The following is a 19,894-nucleotide window of genomic DNA, read 5'->3' on the forward strand; positions in this document are numbered from 1 at the left end:
AGATTGGAGCAGAGTCTGTGTTCCACTCATCAGAAGTCTTAAGATCCCGTGGAGGGTGTCCTGGGTAGCTGGCGGGTGTCAGCCGACTCTGAGCCCCAGCTACCCAGGTGTTGGTGGGACCGGAAGGGGCTTGTGCCCCTACTCAGGCCGGTTTTTTGCTTCCCTAACTAATGCAGTCTCAGGTCCCACGTGATTGGATTGGAGCAGAGGCTGTGTCCACTCACCAGAAGTCTTAAGCTCCAGTGGCGGGTGTCCTGGGTAGCTGGCGGGTGTCAGCTGACTCTGTGCCCTAGCTACCCCAGTGCTGGTCAGACAGGAAGGGAAAATATTCTCTTTACACCCTCCAAATTTTATATACATCCATGTGTGATGAAATGCAAAAAAAAAAAAGTTGTAACACAATGTATTTATTTCAGATACAATGACATTTCAATGAGTTTTGAATCCAATGCATACAGTTTTCCATCAAATAACATCAAGTCCATTCTAGCAGCAGGATGAGAGACAAGTTCATTGTCAATTGTGGGAGTTTTATCAGGGGAATTAAAAGCCAGCTTAGACCTAAAGAAATGAGAAGCATCAGAGGAAACACTCGAGGAGAAAGCCCCTCCTGCAAAGAAGGCTGAGTGCAGGTGTAGGAGTGAAGGGAGGGAATGTGTGGCTATTGATGTGTTTTATGGTGTCAAGGGAAGGGCTGTTGTAGAAAGAACCTGCACAGTTGCTTAGGCATAGATGAAGACAGACCTTGCAAGGCCTGGTGTGAATGGATTTGCTCCAAAGATGGATCTTCTGAAGATGACCCAGGTCATCTGAGACATGAACTTAATATTATTAAGGTATCGTTACTCTCCAAATTGATCTATGCGTTCAAAATAATAAAACCTACAAAAATCCCAGGTGATTTTTTTCAGGTCCCAAGGTCACATGGCCCCAAGAGCATGGGCAGAGAGCATCAGGAGGAGACTAGCAGAGGGAATTCTTCACTTTATCTGGACAAGAACCCAAGCACTGACAGGGGTTCTACAGAGCAGGGTATATGTCACTGGGAACCAGGTTATGCCCTTCATGATCTACTTCCTCCATCTAGACCCCACTTCATAAGATTTACAGAACCTTCCACAACAGCATCACTGGAAGTGCCAGCACATGACCCTGTGGGAACCAAATATTCAAACCATAACCCATATAACTGTCATAGTTTCCATATAGCCACAGCACACTGCAGATATGTAATGTGCTGCACTATAGGCTAAACCAGGGCATTTCTTCCAGCCAGCTAATTTCACAGTAGGAGATTAATTAGGATGTCAAATTGTTTCCCTGAAAATAGATGCAGTAAAAGGGTTGGCAACCCGTGGCTTTCTCAATTCAGCAAAGCAAGTGCTTAGAAATATTTATGCCTGCAGCTACTGAGTTCCTTTCATCTTGGATACAACTGAGAGCTGCCTCTATTTAGACACAGGATGGGGGGGCACTCTTCTGTGATGAGAAGTGTGTACTGGAACATTAAATATCCAGAAGTCTATTCAACGCTTTCATGGCCTCCCGTCAATAACTTGAATTTCACAAATGCTTATGAAAACAGTGTATTTTTCCATTCATCTATAAACCAACATACAAATAAGATAATACTATGTAACAAAGTTCAAACTACAGGCAGTAATTTGTTTTAACTGTTTTAGAGGAACTAGTGTGCACTTCATATGTGATTAGAGGATGCAATCACTGGCCCAGGTGGACTATAGTGTATGTTGCCAGTTACAAAAGCTGAGTACACTATGCTGCCTTAGGGAGCATTTTCAACACTTCTTAAAGGCTTAGCAGAAGTTTAAGGCAAGAACCAAGATGTAAAGTGCTACTTTGAAATTATTAATACAACTTAAAATAAGTAATTTCAACTCAAGTAATTAGGTGTTTCACTTCCTACTGATTTGGAAAGACTGCATATGAACTATAAAGATTAAAGAGATAAATGTATCCATGTGCCTTTCATGGAATGGGTATGACTTAGGATTACAAATGATCATAACACTGAAGGAATGGCCAAGAGCCATTTGACAAGCTGTGGTCCAGAGTGTGTTCATTACAATAGCCATGGTGGCCTGGCTTCTCTGCAGCACCCACAGGAGTTCATCAATGGGCTTTAAATCCTTTAAATCCTGTTCCACTGTGTTGGTGAAATGAATGCCTCTGTGGGCTCTGGTGTTTTCTTTGCTTAGAGGCAAAAGAAAGAAAGAGAGAGAGAGAAGAAAGAAAGAAAGAAAGAAAGAAAGAAAGAAAGAAAGAAAGAAAGAAAGAAAGAAAGGGAGAAAAGAAAAGAAAAGAAAAGAAGAGAAGAGAAGAGAAGAGAAGAGAAGAGAAGAGAAGAGAAGAGAAAAGAAAAGAAAAGAAAAGAAAAGAAAAGAAAAGAAAAGAAAAGAAAAGAAAAGAAAAGAAAAGAAAAGAAAAGAGGAGAAAAAAGTCAACAGAGTCTTGTCCCTGTTTTTGTAAGGGCCCTAGGGAACTGAAGGGTAAAGCTTGGTAGTATATGCTAGAACATGGGCCTGCCCTTCAAGACAGAATCAGGCCGTACCCCGTGCAGCCTCCTCTAGGAGAGAGAATTAAGAAGTAGTCAGTGATATGACTTGACAATTCTCAATTTATGGTTATTGGCTCCTCCATGCTCCCTGTCATGTCTGTTATACCAAAGTAAATTCCACGATGTAGAAGCTTCCATCATCCCCATAAAGGTTATTACAAGTCAAATTGCTCTTTGCCCTGGAGATTGGTCTGCAGATTTCTGTGGGCAGTGGGGTGGGGGCATTTGTTCAGGGCGGTGTTCTGAAATCTGCAGTCTGAGCAGGCTCCCCTGGCTTTCCCTGCCATCCTTCTCACAGCAGCCATCTTTCTCTTTTTCTCTATATATCTCTTATTCGCACACTTTAAAAAATAGTTTTTATTTTTATTTTTTATACTCCATATTCCATTCCCCACCTCCACCCCCACCCCCACCCCCACTTCCGACTGTTCCACATTCCATACCTCCTCCACGCCCCGTTACCACATGAATGCCCCCACACCCCACCCCCACCTGACCTCTAAACTCCCTGGAGCCTCCAGTCTCTTGAGGGTTAGGTACATCGCATATGAATGAACACAGACCAGGAAGTCCTCTACTGTATGTGTGTTGGGGTCCTCATATCAGCTGGTGTATGCTATCTGCTTGGTGGTCCAGTGTTGGAGAGATCTTGGGGGTCCAGATTAATTGAGACTACTGGTCCTCCTACAGGATTGCCCTCCTCCTCAGCTTCTTTCAGCCTTCCCTGATTCAACAACAGGGGTCAGCTGCTTCTTTCCATTGGTTGGGTACAAATATCTGCATCTGATTCTTTCAGCTGCGTGTTGGGTCTTTCAGAGGGCAATCATGATAGGTCCTGTTTTGTGAGTGCTCCATGGCCTCAGTAATAGTGTCAGGCCTTGGGACTTCTCCTTGAGCTGGATCCCACTGTGGGCTGTTGCTGGCCCTTTTTTTCCTCAGGCTCCTCTCCATTTCTATCCCTGTAATTCTTTCAGACAGGAATGGTTATGGGTGAGAGAAGTTACTGTGGGATGGCAACCCCATCCCTCACTTGATGTCCTGTCTTCCTGCTGGAAGTGGGCTCTATAAGTTCCCTCTTCCTACTGTTGGGTGTTTCATCTAAGGTCCTTTACTTTGAGTCCAGAGACCTGGGAGGTGAGAGACTCAAAGGGAAGGATCTTATTCACCCTCTTAATGAAGCTCTCCACAGCTTTCAAAGTGAAACCTCTTTGTCCCTTTAAGACTCCCACCCACCTCAAGGACCAGTTTTGACCTTGAGGCTCTTTGAGTCTAACAGACCTTATACCAGAATGAGATTGCAATTGTCTAATTCCATGCCAGTGTGATATAAGCTAGAGTCATCAGAGAGGAAGGTTCTTCAATTGAGAAAATGTCTGTATAAGATCAGACTGTAAGGCATTTTCTTAATCAGTGATTGATGGCAGAGGATAGCTCACTGTAGGTGGGACCTCTTCCAACATGAAGGGAAGCTAGTGAGCCTTCCTTCCATAAGAAAGCAGGCTGAGCAAGCCATGTGAAGCAAGCCAGTAAGTAGCACTCCTCTATGGCCTCTACAGCAAGTCCTGCCTCTGTGTTTCTTCCCTGCTTGGGTTCCTGACCTCAGTGCTTTTGATGATGAATTATGTTATGAAAGTCTGAGCGAAATAAACTGTTTTCTCCTCAAGTTGATTTTGGTCATAGAGTTTCATCATAGCAATGATAACCCTAAGACAAGATTGTGTCCAGTTTCCTTTCTGGACCAATGGCTACTGTTATTTTATTATATTTAACAGTGTAGAGTAGAAAACATATTCAGTCATCATATCTGATCCAAGAAGCCTTGTGGAGAAGCATGTTGATTAAATGTCTATGGCCATTTTAAATATTTGTCTGGTTGCTTTTTCCTACAACATTAGAACACCATGGAAATGGCACTTGGATGTCTCGGTCAGAGAACTAAAACTTACCTTTACAAACAAAACAACTTGTCACTGCCTCCTCTGATAGTACTATTATTTAATAGATGTACTATTCAATACTCTGGCAGTGCATCAATATACTATTGAATCTGACACTTGGAAAAACTCCCTCACAACCAGAGAACTTTTGACTCATTAGGGCCCATGGAGTTTTCACAGAGTTACCCCTCATACTTTCAAGATGTTGCCAAATAGCACTGCTGTGTGATCAAAGGTCTGGAGTCTCAGGAAAGGAAAAGAAAGCTAAGTAGTGAAGACTTGAGCAGTAATCTACCTGGACCTGACTTGTTTCCTTTCCACAAGGTCTAAAATCAATCACTGGCTTTAGATCTGCACCTCAGCCTGCCTTAGCCAAATGAGTTCATGTTATTAGTTTTTAAAGAGAACTAAATGAAAACAGTTGCTTGAGATGTATTGAAAAATGTGGTGCTTAAAATTTATCCATCAATGAACATTCAGAAGACCCTCCCTGTGAGAGCACAGAGATGGGATATTTTTTACGGTCTTTGCTTTATCTTTGATAAATTCCGTGGTACTCAGAGGATGCAATCCCTGTGAACCTGATACAACACCAGTTGTCTGAAAGTTCCTAAACTGAACACCAGACGCTGCTGCACAAATCAGAAGCCTCCTCAACATGAATCTAATTCATGACCTGAGAAAAAATGAGAAATGAGGGGCAATTTCTAAGTGTAAAATGCTAGCTTTAAAATATGCATATAGCTTAAAATAATGTATGCTCATGATTTTACGGTCTCAAACACTAAATTTCCTCAGAGGATTAGATAAAAAATCTCTGTGGATGATAAACATATCATTGCCAAGGGGTATCCTTGGCAACTAATGAGTAATTTCTCAGAAACAGCTGCCTTCTGGTAAGAGAGGAAGGCCAAGCCTGCTCATGCATCCTTCTGAGGCATTCTGGGGAGGCTGTGGACTAAGCCCAGAGATCAGGAAGGACTCTCATGCAGTGCTGTTAGCATGGAGGAGTGGGCACTAACACCGTGAGACATTTTATTAGGTGAAGCCAGACTCTGAAGAGCACCTAGGGAGAGAGAACTCTGAGAATTGAACTATTCACTATGTCTTGTTGGTAACACCATAAAAATATAAAGAGAGACACTGTGTGCCACCCACAGTTTAGAAAATGAAGACAAATAAGATATTTGAAAGAACTAGATGGCATTTAGTCAGATTTAGGCATGTTGCCTACAGGGTCATTTGTGAAAGAGTATCGTCTACAGCATCACTTCTGAAGGCAAAGACAGCTATGAGTAAGTGGGTATAGGCCCCACAACTCACCAGTAAGCTTGATTTGGGGATTATGACCCAAATCATTACACTAACATACTAAATGAGCCTAGGATGGATACAGTTTGGAACTACTAATTTTTCTAAGATTGTAATTATTTTTAATTTAGATGAGATGATACATTTATACATAAAAATAACTCATATCGTAAAGAATGAATTATAGAAAAACATGAATTTTTTCTATAAGTATTTCTAAAGACAGGTCATTAAAATGGCTATAAAATTTGTCATTTTACAACTTTGTATCACATTGAATATATACTTTCCATTGTCCTCTCTTATCTTCCTCTACCTCTTCTCCAACTCTTCCTTTTTCACAAGTCTGCAAGTCTGCTGTGTGTGTGTGTGTGTGTGTGTGTGTGTGTGTGTGTGAGAGAGAGAGAGAGAGAGAGAGAGAGAGAGAGAGAGAGAGAGAGAGAGAGATTGAGATTATTTACTTAAGCAAGAGTAATTTACCAGTAGATACACCAGTGAGAAATACTCCTCTTCTTCCTCCTGCAACCAGTTAAATGCTTATAGCTTCTCAGAGAGTGATGGGACCTTATAATCGCACCCCTATCCATGATGCAATGTTTATAGATCAGTCTTGCACAGGTATCTTTTACTTCTGTGAGTTCTTGGGCACTGCATCTAAATTGTATGCAGACGGCAGTATTTTACAGCACTCTTTCCTATCTTCCTGTACTTATAATTTTTCTACTCCCTCTCCCTCAATGCTCCCTGAACCTTAGAGTAGTAGAAAGGATGTTCTATATGGGCTCAAAATTTAAAGTTATTTATTTTCAGCATTTTAACCAGGTAAGAGTCTATGAGTCTCTAAATCAACTGTCACCTATGAAAAACAAAAACTTCTCTGATCAAGGCTGAGAATAATACTAATCTATAAAAATAAACATAAAATTTTAGAAGACAAATCACTAGTGATGGATTTCCCCTCGAGCCTATAATCTTCCCTTCCATAGTTTTCTACTTAATTTACAGTAGCAGGCATGAATTTCCTCCTGAGGAGGGGTCTCAAGTCTATTCAGAAGGCCAACGACTTCCTCCAACAGCAGTCATGACACCATTGCACTCGTGGCCAACCTTGCCTAGAAAGTTGGTATTGTAGCTCACAAGAATCACTATATAAAACTGTAAAATTTTCCTCAAGGAGGATATATAGCATCTTCTGGTACTATGGAAGCTAGTCATCAGGGAGGAAACTTCTAGCTTAATTTCAAGTTGATTTGTCTATGTTCTGCAACCAAAGAATGTGGTTTTCAGCAATAGGGACTTAACAAGTTCTGCTGGGCAACCAAGAGTGATGGCAATGATCTGAGTTATTTTGGTGGCCTCTGAGTTATGCTTAACAACTCATATGAAGTGGTTATCCCATGCAGGGCATTGGCATTTTCAAGTAATAGACTACTAATTCGTGTCAAGGCATATTCATGTGAATGGTGATCAAAGTTTATAGTGGCAGTAAAGTAGTGGAAAGGGAATATAACTTGCAATTTATTTGTTCACCTGTAGTACTGAGGATAAAGTCTAGGGCTTTGCTCGCACTAGGCAAATGTTACATCATCAAACAACATCCTTAGCCCTGCACAATATCTCTTGTGGAATGGAACGTGTAAATGTAGAAGGAGTAGGAAATAGAGAGAAACAGAAATAAAGGAAAAAGTAGGTGACTCAGCTTGTACCTTAGGTGTGGATTTGGTGTAGTTTACCCAAACTGCTGTTCCCATAAGGACTATCTCTTATCAAATAATAATTAGAGGTCACATATAGGTTAGGAACCCTTAGACACATATACTCCCTCAGGTCTTTCAATAAATCTAAAAAGAAGGCAAAATAATGTTCTAGATGACTTTTGTATTTGTTATCTCATTAATAAATTGCACAACCACCTATATTATCTTATCAACTCCAGAATCCAATCGGTTCAAAATTCAAGATAATTTTTGGTTACCATGGTTTTATTTGTTTGTTTGTTTTACAGCAACATTAAATTTTTCTGAAAAGATTTATTTAGTTTACTTTAGATGTATGAATGTTTGCCTAGACACATATATGGGCACCATATGTGTGCCTGGTGGATCCCTTGTAACTGGGTTTATGAGTGGTGGTTGTAAACTACTATATAGGTGCTAGGAGTTGAACCCAGATCTTCTACAACAAGTGCCCTAAACTATTGAACCATCTCTCTAGCCACAAATAACAACATCTTGCATGATTAAATGTTTTTAAAATACTTTTATCCATTCAGAATTTTATACAACATATTTTAATGATATTCAATGCTGCTTCTCCTCCTAAGTCCTTCTAGATCTACTTCCACCTCTCTACCTTCCTCCAAAATCATGTACTTTGTTGTTGTTGTTGCTGCTGCTGCTGCTGCTGTTTGTTTGTTTTATTAACCATGGAGCCCAAAGTATTCTGTCCATGTACTCCTGGGTATGGAGTCAACCTACCAGGAGCCACACTTGTAAAAGAAGCTAATTCTACCTTCCCCACAACCATCAGCTATCCACATCTCCATTAGGAATGGGAACTCGTGAACACCTTCCCCTTCCATGCTAGGATGTTCACCTGCTTGGTAATGTGCCGACCTTGTGCAGGTAATTGTGGTCTCTGTGAGGACATAAATGCACCAGTCCTTTCATGTCCAAAAGACATAGGTTTGTTCCAGCTCTTTATGACCTCTGGTTCTTACTGACCCTTCTCTGTAATGGCACCTACAAGCCTTGCAAGGTGGTTATGATATAGATGTCTCATTTGTGGCTGTTGAAAGACATTTCTCTGATGACATCTCAGACCTCCATTTATCCATGGGTAGAAATAGGAATTGAGAGGAAAGTTGGATATTATGTTTGTAGAATACTATTAGTAGGTTCACCCTTGGGACCTATAAAATTCCCAGCCATGGATTTTTGGTCAGATTTACAGTACCAAACATTTTTATTCCTGCAGAGAAAGGTTTAAATCCTAATCAGAAAGTTATACTCCTAGAAAACTCATACCATTGTTCCACCCATGAGTGTATCTTGCTATGCCAGACATTATTGCAGTTCACAGGGTTCATGGTTGAGTAAGAATGTTGATTACTTGTTTACTACAGCAACCTGTATAGCACCTTTTAGTACTATGAAAGCTAGCCAGCAGCAAAGAAGCTCTGTGGTCAATAGCAACTTGAATTATCGACATTCTGTGGCCAGTGTGTGTGTGTGTGTGTGTGTGTGTGTGTGTGTGTGTGTGTGTGTGTTATCTTCAGCTATAGGGGCTTAAAATCAAGTTCTTGTGGGCAACAAAGAGCAGTGGTAATAGTCTATATTGTTTTGAGAGTTTCTGGAATACCTCTAACCCACAATTTCAGTGGAGGCATCCCATCACTGGCACTGTGCTTCTTATAGATGTCTCATTTGTGGCTGTTGAAAAACATTTCTCTGATGACATCTCAGAGCTCCATTTATTTATTGGTAGAAGTAGGAATTGAGAGGAAAGTTAAAACCTAAATAGGAAAGTTTAAACCTAAATAGGCATACTTCTGGGATGGGCATACTCCCCTGAGTAGGGTAACACCGACTAAATATGTTTATACAATATAGACTATATGAACATGTATTATATAAATATGTTTATGAGGCTTATAAAATATTAGGTTTCCATATGTCCTTTTCAAACTTTAGTCATTTCTCCCACAAATGGATGAATTCTTTAACAAGCTATTGAAATCAGTTTTCCTTGCTTCAGGAACACAATTCTTTTTAAAGACCTTTTTAATCTGTTCTTTGTGAGTTTCGCATCGTGAATGCCAATCCCACCTATCTAGCCCATCCCCGCTGCCCATCTCTACCCTTGCAACCACCCCCAACAAAGAAAAAAATTCACTTTAGAAGTTATAGTATATCACAGTGTGTCCCACTGTATACCCTTTTGTCCACACTTCTTTGCATACAAATGTTTGTTGCAGTGATTTATTGATGTGGTATGAGGCCTCTGGCTTCTGCTACACTATCAATATTGGCACCTCTATGGGACTCCTCTTGGATATCCTGTTGTTGCCCTGGATGGTGAATATCTTGTAGTTTTGGATCTGTAGGATTGGCCCCTTCATGCACTCTCACAGTTCATCTTCACCAATGGCATAGATGTTGGGGTGGGCCAATTCAAAGCTTTGGATCTGAGCCTGGGAGGTATCTGAACTGGTGAGCCTGCCAAATCTCCTGCACACATACTACCAGGGCAACCTCTCCTACCCTGCTCCAGCTGACCCATCCAATGCTGCAACCAGCAAAGGACAGAACCAGCTCTCCCATTCTCATGCGCTCATTGCTTGCTTACGTTTGCCTATGCCATCAGGGTCAGCTCTACTGTGCTGCCCAGGTAAGGTGTGATGTCTTCTCTCTGGAGTCCTGCAGCAAGTGAGAGGCTAGGATGGTTCTCAGGCTCTCACAGATTTGGAGCTGGCTCACCCACAACACCTCCCACCAGCCAGGGCAAGCTCTACCTCCTCCTCCTCCTCCTCCTCCTCCTCCTCCTCCTCCTCCTTCTTTTCCTTAGAATTTCTGATTGACCATTGGAGCCACTTCTCTTGGCATTTATCTATGTGGAGTGCTAATCTACATTCATATTGTCTATGTAAATTACTAATACATATTCACACTATTCACATGAAGTGTTCTGACTTCTCCACATCCTCATCAGCGCTACCTTTTGTCTTTCTGATAATAGCCCTGCTTACTTGTGAAGGTTGGTTTAAGTTTCTCAGCATAGTTACAGAAATCTATCTTCAAAAACTGTTCTTAAAGCCATGGTCAAAAATCTTCTGGTTGGTAATGCACAGGTTTACATCTAGGGCTTTTTAAAAAAAATTATTTAATAACAGCAACAAAAAATTTTTGCTGATTCGATTTTATTATAGGTCCATTGAGGTTTACTTACTTCCTTTCTTCCTTTACCTTTATTTGATTAAATCTCAGTAAGCTATATGTGCTCAGGAGTCTGTCAGTTTCTCTTATGTCCCCAGATACTGGTCTATAGCAGGTTCATACAACAAAGGCATTGCTGGCTTTTGACTCCAGCCAGGCTCAACAAGTTCAAGGCCTGCTCAGGGTATGTTATACAACAGTATGGACCAACCAACCAGCCTGGCTCTCTTCAGACTGAGCAACTCTAAATAAGGAAAGAAGACACTTGAGATGCTTTTTAAAAAGAAACAAACAAAACAAAAGCAAAATACAAAAAAATAACACTTTGATTGATTGATTGATTGATTGATTGATTGATTGATTGATTGGCTTTCCAAGTCACCCTTCTGTTTTGCAGCAGGTTTTCTTCCCTGTGTGGCTGACACATGTGCTCTCCACCCCTTCTTCACGTTTCTTCATCTGCTGGTTATGTCTGGGGTGTGTGAGATTTCCCTGATGCCACCTGTGTCTCTGCCTTTTAATCTTTGAACTGGCAGAGAAAATGAATGCAATGGAGACCACAGCCCATACCAACTAAGTAGTTATATCTTCAATCTCTTATTTATTTTTGTTGAGATTTTTATTATGTCCTCCCTTACACTAATTTTTTGATTTGTTTGTTATTTAATGCTTTCATAATTTTTTGAGATTCAACAGCAGATTGTCTGTTTTCTATCTTTTTGCTTTTTTTTTTTAAAGATTTATTTATTTATTTATTTAATGTAAGTACACTGTAGCTGTCTTCAGACAGCACCAGAAGAGGGCATCAGAACTCATTACAGGTGGTTGTGAGCCACCATGTGGTTGCTGGGATTTGAACTTCAGACCTTCGGAAGAGCAGTCGGGTGCTCTTACCCACTGAGCCATCTCACCAGCCCTCTTTTTGCTTTTTTCAATGTACACACTGGTGGATATAAATTTCCTTCTTAGCACATTTTTTTTTGCTTTATCCCATAATTTTAAATTTTCTTTTCATTTCCGCCCTTCTTAGTTAGCTGTAAATGCTAGGCAAGGGCCCTATCGCTGAGCTATAGCTAGAGCCCTCAAGTTTCAAATTGAGGAGAATTTCGTTTGCTAGAATGTTTTGATTTTTGAGTCTTTGTTTTCTTCTTATAGTAGACTTCTATAGCAGCATCAATTTAATTGTGATAATTTTTACTGACAAGGACAAAGGTTTTTTGGCTTCTAATGTCTTTATTCTAAGACTGCCCTCTTCTGGTATAAAGCAGAATAGTTTTAGGAGTTTGTTTTGTTGTTGTTTTGTTCTGTTTGGGGGGCTTTTGTTTGTTTTTATTTGTTTTTGTTTTTTCCCATAGAATGACGTAGTAAGGGAGAATTTAATACTCTTTTGAAGGATTCTCATCCTTCTCCCACTTTTTACTATTTTATCAGTACCAAAATGGATGCAGGTCAGGCTCCCCTCCTTCCTTATGTACCTGCAGTTCCCACTGAAGTGAAACCATTCTCAGTGTTACTGTGAGACTTACTCTTATGTCCCTATAGTAAGAGCTGTGTTATTGAATCTCTTTTTAATTCTAATTTTTATATATTTTCATTAAAATATAATAAATCACTTTTTGCCTTTCTAGTCTCTCCTTTAGCACCTCCCTCCAATTCATTCTGCCCCCCACTCCACTCTCAAAATGATAGCTTCTTCTTATTGCCGCATACATGTTGCTTCTGCTTTAGTGTGGGGAGAAACACCCTTTTATTTCAGAATGGTTTGATCTGTTCTTAATGAACCTCCAGTTCTCTGCTCTCTCTCTCTCTTTTTATTTTCTACATAATTCTTTTCAGATTCGAAGGAATCTCCTGCACATGTAGGTTTGAGGAAGGAGCTCCTGAGGCAGCTTTTCTGGGATTTAATGCTTGTTTTCTCGGCTCACAAATACTTGAAGTTTCTGACATGCGCGGGCTCTTTGTGATGTTGAAGTCATGGAAGATATGTGGAGTATTTCTGTTTTGTTGCGTGTTTTGTCTTAAACTCACTGTCTTTCCATAGGGTGTGTGGTGATTTCTCAAAGCAGTAACTACAGTTACCTAGAGGACACCTAGAGCTTTCGCTTCCCTCTGACTGTAGTTCTAAGATCTTACTTCTTTCCCCCTGTGTTCTTCTCATTTATATCAGGAAGATGAACAGGAGGAGAAGAATTCATAGGTTCATAGTTGAGGTAGGAAATCTAATACCTGGAGAACTGTATGTATGTGTACATATGCATTTTTAAAAGTTTGAAGATATAATTTAAAAGTCCTATGCTGGAATATTACATAAACAACAGTTAGGACTTATAACCTAAAGTTTCATTTTTAAAGTTATCCAAGGAGTTTACTGAAGTACAGATAACAAGTAGGTATACAGCATTTTTATGCAAAGCGCTTATTCTAAACATGACTACTGTCTTTTTAACTTATTTATCATTATTACAATATTCCTCTCCTCCTGAATTCAATTCCCAGCAACCACACAGGGCTCATAACCATCTATACTGGGATTTGATGCCCTCTTCTGGTATGCAGCTGTATATACAGATAGAGCATCTGTATATATATAATAAATAAATAATAAATAAACAAATAAATTCCTCTCCACTGTCCCATCTACAGTATGGACATCTAAACCATGCTAGATAAGTACTTCACACATGCTAGTAACTATGGTATCTCTGAACTACCTTTGATATACAAATCTGCAGCACTGAAGTTTTCACAGTGGAAGTGAGAGATGAGCTAATGACTGTCTCCTAATTCACAATGCACAAACAATACCTAAAGAAGTTCTGGAAAACAGATAGGCATGCTTCTGAAAACCTATAATCTAGTTCTGAAGGCTGAGGCAGAAACATCACAAATGACAGGCCAGCCTGTGTTACTGTGAGTGAGAAAGACGGTATGGGAGAGAGAAAGAGAAGGAAAATGAAGAGCAGAGAAAAAAGTCAATCAAAACTCACCATATGTTGCTAGAAATTAAGAACACTATCGTGGACCAAACAACTAAATTATTTATTATTATTATTATTATTATTATTAAATTTTACCTCAGTGAAAATAAAACTGTAGAGTAGTAGTAGTAATATTAGCATATAGCATTAAGTAACTTATGAAGTTGCAGTAAAATGATAGACCATAGTAGGAAATTTAATCCATCTGGCAAATCTCAGATTGAAAGAACTAATCAGAAGATATGAACAATAAAAGAGCACAGCTATAGCCAGGAGCTCGTTGTTGCTTCAGGACATTTGTTTGTTTGTTTGTTTTGGCATGGGAGGATAGGATGAATGGGGGAAAGTATTGTACCACTACTTTAATATGCCCACTTGCAGTAAAATTTGAAATTCCCAATCTTCTAAGGTTTTTGGTAAAAAGGAACTCAAGATTTTTGAGCTTTTACTGTGTGCCATGTATCTACAAGATATTTTTCATCAGTCAGTTATGTTAATCTTTCCATGAATAAACATATAGGCTTATTATACACACTTACATAAGTACACACACAGAATCACACACACACTACCCTACATGTCAGTCTTTCTTGGTCCATCCTGAGAGGTGCTTAATATATTAAGAGTGAAAGCCAAAGCAGCATTGTTTACCACTGGGGTGACCAAACTCTTTGCTCTGCTGCGGTCCCTCTTTCTGTTCCATCTGCCCTGTCCAATCTGCATGAGTTCCCTTTGTTCTCATCTGGAGCCATCCTGTTTTCAGACCACATCTACCACATCTGGTAGCCCTTGACTACAGATGGCACTGAGATATAAACAAAATCAGGGTTGGGGATAGAGAGAGCTCAGTGGGAGAGTGCTTGCCCAACAGGATTGAAACCCAAGTTGAGCTCAGCTCCAAAACACACACACACACACACACAAATGTGAATAAGTAACATGAAATGAAGCATTATTTTTGACTCTGGCCAGGGAAGCAGGTAGATTAACTGTGCATCTTCACCTCTTCCTCCTCTTCTCCAAATCTAATTCCCATAATCTCACTACCAGCTTTGTAGCAGACTACATTTTGTGGCTTCTCCTAACTCCCCCTCCCCATTCCAAGAGGACTAAGCAGATTCTGGTGGAACATCTTGCTTTCTTCCCTCCTGTAGACCCCTCTTTGCTTCCCAGCCCATCTCCACTCTCTAGATCTCAGCTATCAATATGAAAAAACATATTTTAACAAAAATGCTAAGTGGCTACACCTAGAGGGATCCCACAAGAATATCCTACCAGGCAACACACAACTACTACACACTCTCTGAAGATAGCAACAAAAAACAAGGAACAAAACACCCAACCAACCAAGACAAGACCATACATCAGTGCCTAGAATTTCACACCAAAACTAATCAGAAGAGCTAGGGAAGGGTCCTACAGACTCAAAGAACAGAATTACACCAACGAACATTGTAATTCTAATTTTTAAAGTTTTGACTGTGTGTGTGTGTGTGTGAATTTCACATCATGCACCACAATTGCATTCATCTCCCTGTTAATTCATGTCCTTTATCCTCTACTCTTGTAACTTTCTGCTCAAAACAATTAAAATAAACAAAACCCATTTCACCATGGAAGCAGCAGTGTCTCACAGTGTGTCATAGAGTAGACCCTTTTGAGCAAACAGCTTTACTTGTAACTGTTCATTGCAGTGAGTCATGGGTCTGATTTGAGGCCTTTGGCCTCTGCTACACTATCAATACTAGAACTTCAATGGGAGTCCTCTCAGATATATTGTTGTTGCTTTGGGTCTGCAAGACTGGCCCCATTTATTAGTTCCAACAGTTCATAGATAGGATAGATGTTGCAGTGGGTCAGCTCAAAATCCTGGATCAGGGATAATTTCTTGTGCACTGAATAAAAGCATCACCCAAATAAAGAAAATATCTAATAATAATAAAAAAAAACTAATGGCCAATAAGATGAGCAGGATTAGAAAGTGGTACATTTGGAATATAGAGAGAATCTCTGAAAAATAGTCAAAAGTGAAAAAAATCAGCATTATGATTCAGCAGAAATCAGATATATGAAATTGAGTAGTGGTAACCAGCCAGGTGACAGACATAGAATAGTATAAATTGGCTAACTAAGTTAATTGAGCTAGTTGGAGAACAAACATAGCTGGAATACAGGAGTGGGTGGCTGGGAGAGCACCCTCATAGAGGCAGGAGAAGAGGGAAAGGGATAGGGGGTTTCCAAAGGGGAGACCTGGAAAGGGGACACAACATTTGAAATGTAAATAAAGAAAATATCCAAAAAAGGAGAGAAAAAATCTCAGTACATAAGATGCCCTGTATGACATACTAACTGATGACTGTATGCTAGAGTTGAAATTTAAATAAATTAAAACTATATAAAAGGAAAAAAAAAACCAGAAGCCATGTCAAATAATCAATAGGCCCAATAATGGAAGAAAATCACAGACCAATTTCAATGTATGAACATAGATGCAAAATTGTGAATAAAAATAGTTGCAAACTGAATACAAGAACATGTCAAAAATGCATCCACCCTGACCAAGTAGGCTTTATCCCAGAGACACATGAATGATTCAACATAAGTGAATATAAAGTAACCCACCATATAAACAAACTGAAAGATAAATACCATAATATCATCTCATTCATTCAATGAAGAAAAAGCCTTTGACAAAATCCAACACCTCTTCATATAAAAGTCCTGGAAAGATTAAAGAGACAAAGGATATATGTCAACATAATAAAGCTAGTTTACAATAAGCCTACAGTCAACATCAAAGTAAATAAAGAGAAATTCAAGCATTTCCACTAAAATCAGGAGGAAGACAAAATGTCCGCTCTCCCCATACCTATTCAATATAGTACTGGAAGTCTTAACTAGAGCAAAAATGCAACTGAAGGATATCAAGGGATGCAAACTGGAAAGGGAGAAGTCAAAGTATTGTTATTTGCAGATGATATAATGATATACAGAAGTATTCCAAAATTTTTCACTGAGTAACTCCTACAGCTAATAAACACTTTTAACAAAGTAGCTGGCTACAAAATTAACTCGCAAAAATCAGTAGCTTTCCTATATACAAATGACAAACTGAGAAAGAAATCAGGGAGGTCATTTCTTTTGCAATAGTCTCAAAAATATAAAAATATCTTGGGAGTAACCCCAATAAAGGAAATGAAGAAGTTATATAACACAAACTTTAAAAGTCATTGAAGAAAGAAATCAAAGAAGATATCAGAAGATGGAAAGATCTCCCAAGCTCATATAGTAGTAGTATTAATACAGTAAAAATGGCTAAACTACCAAAAGTAATCAACACATTCAATATAATCCCCATCAAAATTGTGACAGAATTCTTTACAGACCTTGAAAGGACAAATTTTAGCTTCATATGGATACACACAATAACAACAACAACAACAACAGGATAGCTAAAGCAACCCTGAATAATAAAAGCTGTTAGAAGTATCACCATCACTGACCTCAAATTGTCCTACAGACCTATGGTAATTAAAGCAGCATTATTGGTATAAAAACTGACATGTTGTTCTAGAGAACTGAACTTAAGACCCAGACATAAATCCACCTAATTTCTGTTTGTTTGTTTGTTTGTTTGTTTTTTAAAGCCAGAAATACACACTGAAAAAGACAGCATCTTCAACAAATGGTGCTGTTCAACTGCATGTAGTAGAAGGCAAATAGATCCATACTGATGACCCTGCACAAAATGGAAACAGACCCTGAAGGAAAAGGCATCTTAAGTTCAGTTGTGGGGGGTGGGGAGAAGGCGAGATGAGGACAGAGAATGGGACAGATAGAGAGTTAGAACCTACAGTCACTTCTCTGAGGATCTGAGCGGCCTCCTCCACTACATTCAGGTTTTAACTTTTTTTTTTTTTAATTTTGTAATTATATTTAGGTACAGAAAATTTAGTGTACATTTAATCCAATTTAGTGGCGAGGTCTTTAGCCTTTGCTTTTTCCAGCTTGGCAATGCGAGCCACAGACTTTTAAAAGTTGTTTGTTTCTCATAAGCAAGTCAGAACGCTGAGCATAGACATAGCGTCTCTTTTCTGCCACCTACTGACGCACATGTGACACAGCAGCCACACCTTCAGTGCTTCTAGGGTCAGTTAAAATTTTTATTTTTCAACAAAAGAAAAAAAAATAATTAAAAGTTTTTTTAAAACCCTAAAGTTCAGTCCCTGCGTTAGATTAGCTATATCAAGAGCTCGGCAGCTTCATGTAGCCAGAGGTCTGCATATAGGACAATACAGATATGTGACTGTTCTATCATCGCTAAAAGGTCAGAACTGCTTAACCTGAAATATGTAAGATCTTCTGTGACGTTGAACCTACTCCCTGCATGGTGAACTACTACATAGAAAAATCTTAACATTTTTTCCTTTGTATCCATAAGCTAAGTTTAGCATAGGTGCTCATATTTTACATGGGAAAAAAAGGAATAATAAAAGTATTACTATCTGCCAAATGATTTGGGGATCTTTTTTTCCAATTAAAATAATAGAAAAATAGTTAAAACTTACAATTTTCTATTTTAATATTATTTCAATACAGTATCGCCACACTTACTTTTTCTTAACTTCTCTACTAAAATTAATGTTACACTTGTGTATTGGAGTTGCTTCAAATGTAGTTGCTCAGACTAAGTCTCCAGTGATAGAAGGAAATGTCAAAGATCTGAGTTAGATGATCCGGGGACCCAAGACTTTTGTGCTCAAGAGCAACGCTAGAAGAGCACTTCTGATTTTTATTGCATAAGCAAACAATACATTAGGTGACTTTAAGTTAGCTTAAGCAAATGCAAGTGCAGGAGAGGAATATGCCTGGTGTTATCTCTTGTTATTGTTGATCATGTGAGAAAGCCATGAGCTCCTAGGTCTTTCGCTTTCCCACAGGGCTAATGTGAACATGCCAGGCATTCTCCTCATGTTCTTGTTGCAAGTACATTCTCTTATCATTGTTTACGAAATCCTTCTAGAAGGAAACTTTGTGGGAAGAACATTCTGGACTCTGCTCCGTCTGTCAGATGAAGTTTATAGTTTTCTTACACAGGCCACCACAGTATTTGAATGCAAATTTTATAAGCATTTACTACTACATCACCAGTACATGTTTATTAATGGTGGAAGATTTTATAGGCTTATATTTTGATTTGACTGTTTTTCTGTTTGTTTTTGAGATATAATCACACACACACACACACACACATGTTTCTCCCAAGCTAGTTTCAAATTTACAGTCATTCTCTTTAGCCTATCACATTCTGGGAATGCAGGCATGTATCACCAAGCCTGACCCAGAGAAGACATCCCACCCCTCCTTGATATAAGAACACACCCCCCAGAACTTGTAGATTCCACCTTCCGTACAAAGCCAGAGCATCAAGTAGAGGAATATGGTTGCACTCCCACAGTCAAAAACTCTGATCCAGAATTGTCCACGTCTAAAAGAACTGCAGGGGCAAAAATGGAGAAGAGACAGAGAAAGGAGGTCCAGTGACAGGTCCAAATTGGGAGCCAGATCAAGGGGAAGCCCCAAGGCCTGACACTATCACTGATGCTATGGTGTGCGTATAGGCAGGATTCTAACATGACTGCCCCCTGAGAGGCCCAACAAGCAGATGAAAGAGTCAGATGCAGATACTTACACTCAACCAGTTGACAGAAGCTGGACCCCTATGGTTGAATTAGGGAAAGGCTGGAAGAAGCTAAGGAGGAAGGTGACTCTGTAGGAAGACTCACTGACCTGGAGCCCTGAGATCTCTCAGACACTGAGCCACCATCCAGGCAGCATACACCAGCAGATATGAGGCCCTGACACATATACAGCAGAGAACTGCCTGGTCTGGACTCAGTGAGAGATGATACATGTAACCCTTGAGAAACTTGAGGCCCTAGGGAGTGGGAAGTCTGGTGGGGTGGGGGAGTTGGGGACATCCCTTTGATGATGGGAGAGGAAGAATGGGATGAGGAACTGTCAGAGGGCAGAATTGGAGGAAGATAACAGCTGGACTGTAAAATAAATATATTAAAGAATAATAAAACAAATAAATAAGATGCAAACAATATGCAAATACTGCACTTCCAATTTTTGAATCATACCTCTACATAT

At 39.5% G+C, this 19,894-nt stretch overlaps 1 pseudogene; it reads right to left on the reverse strand.

The window, feature by feature from the left end:
- Positions 1-17,751: 17,751 nt before the first annotated feature.
- LOC115030778 lies at positions 17,752-17,893 on the reverse strand (annotated as a pseudogene).
- Between the last annotated feature and the right edge of the window lie 2,001 nt (positions 17,894-19,894).

Source organism: Mus caroli, chromosome 3 (assembly GCF_900094665.2).
Source record: "Mus caroli chromosome 3, CAROLI_EIJ_v1.1, whole genome shotgun sequence".
NCBI classification, from domain to species: domain Eukaryota; kingdom Metazoa; phylum Chordata; class Mammalia; order Rodentia; family Muridae; genus Mus; species Mus caroli.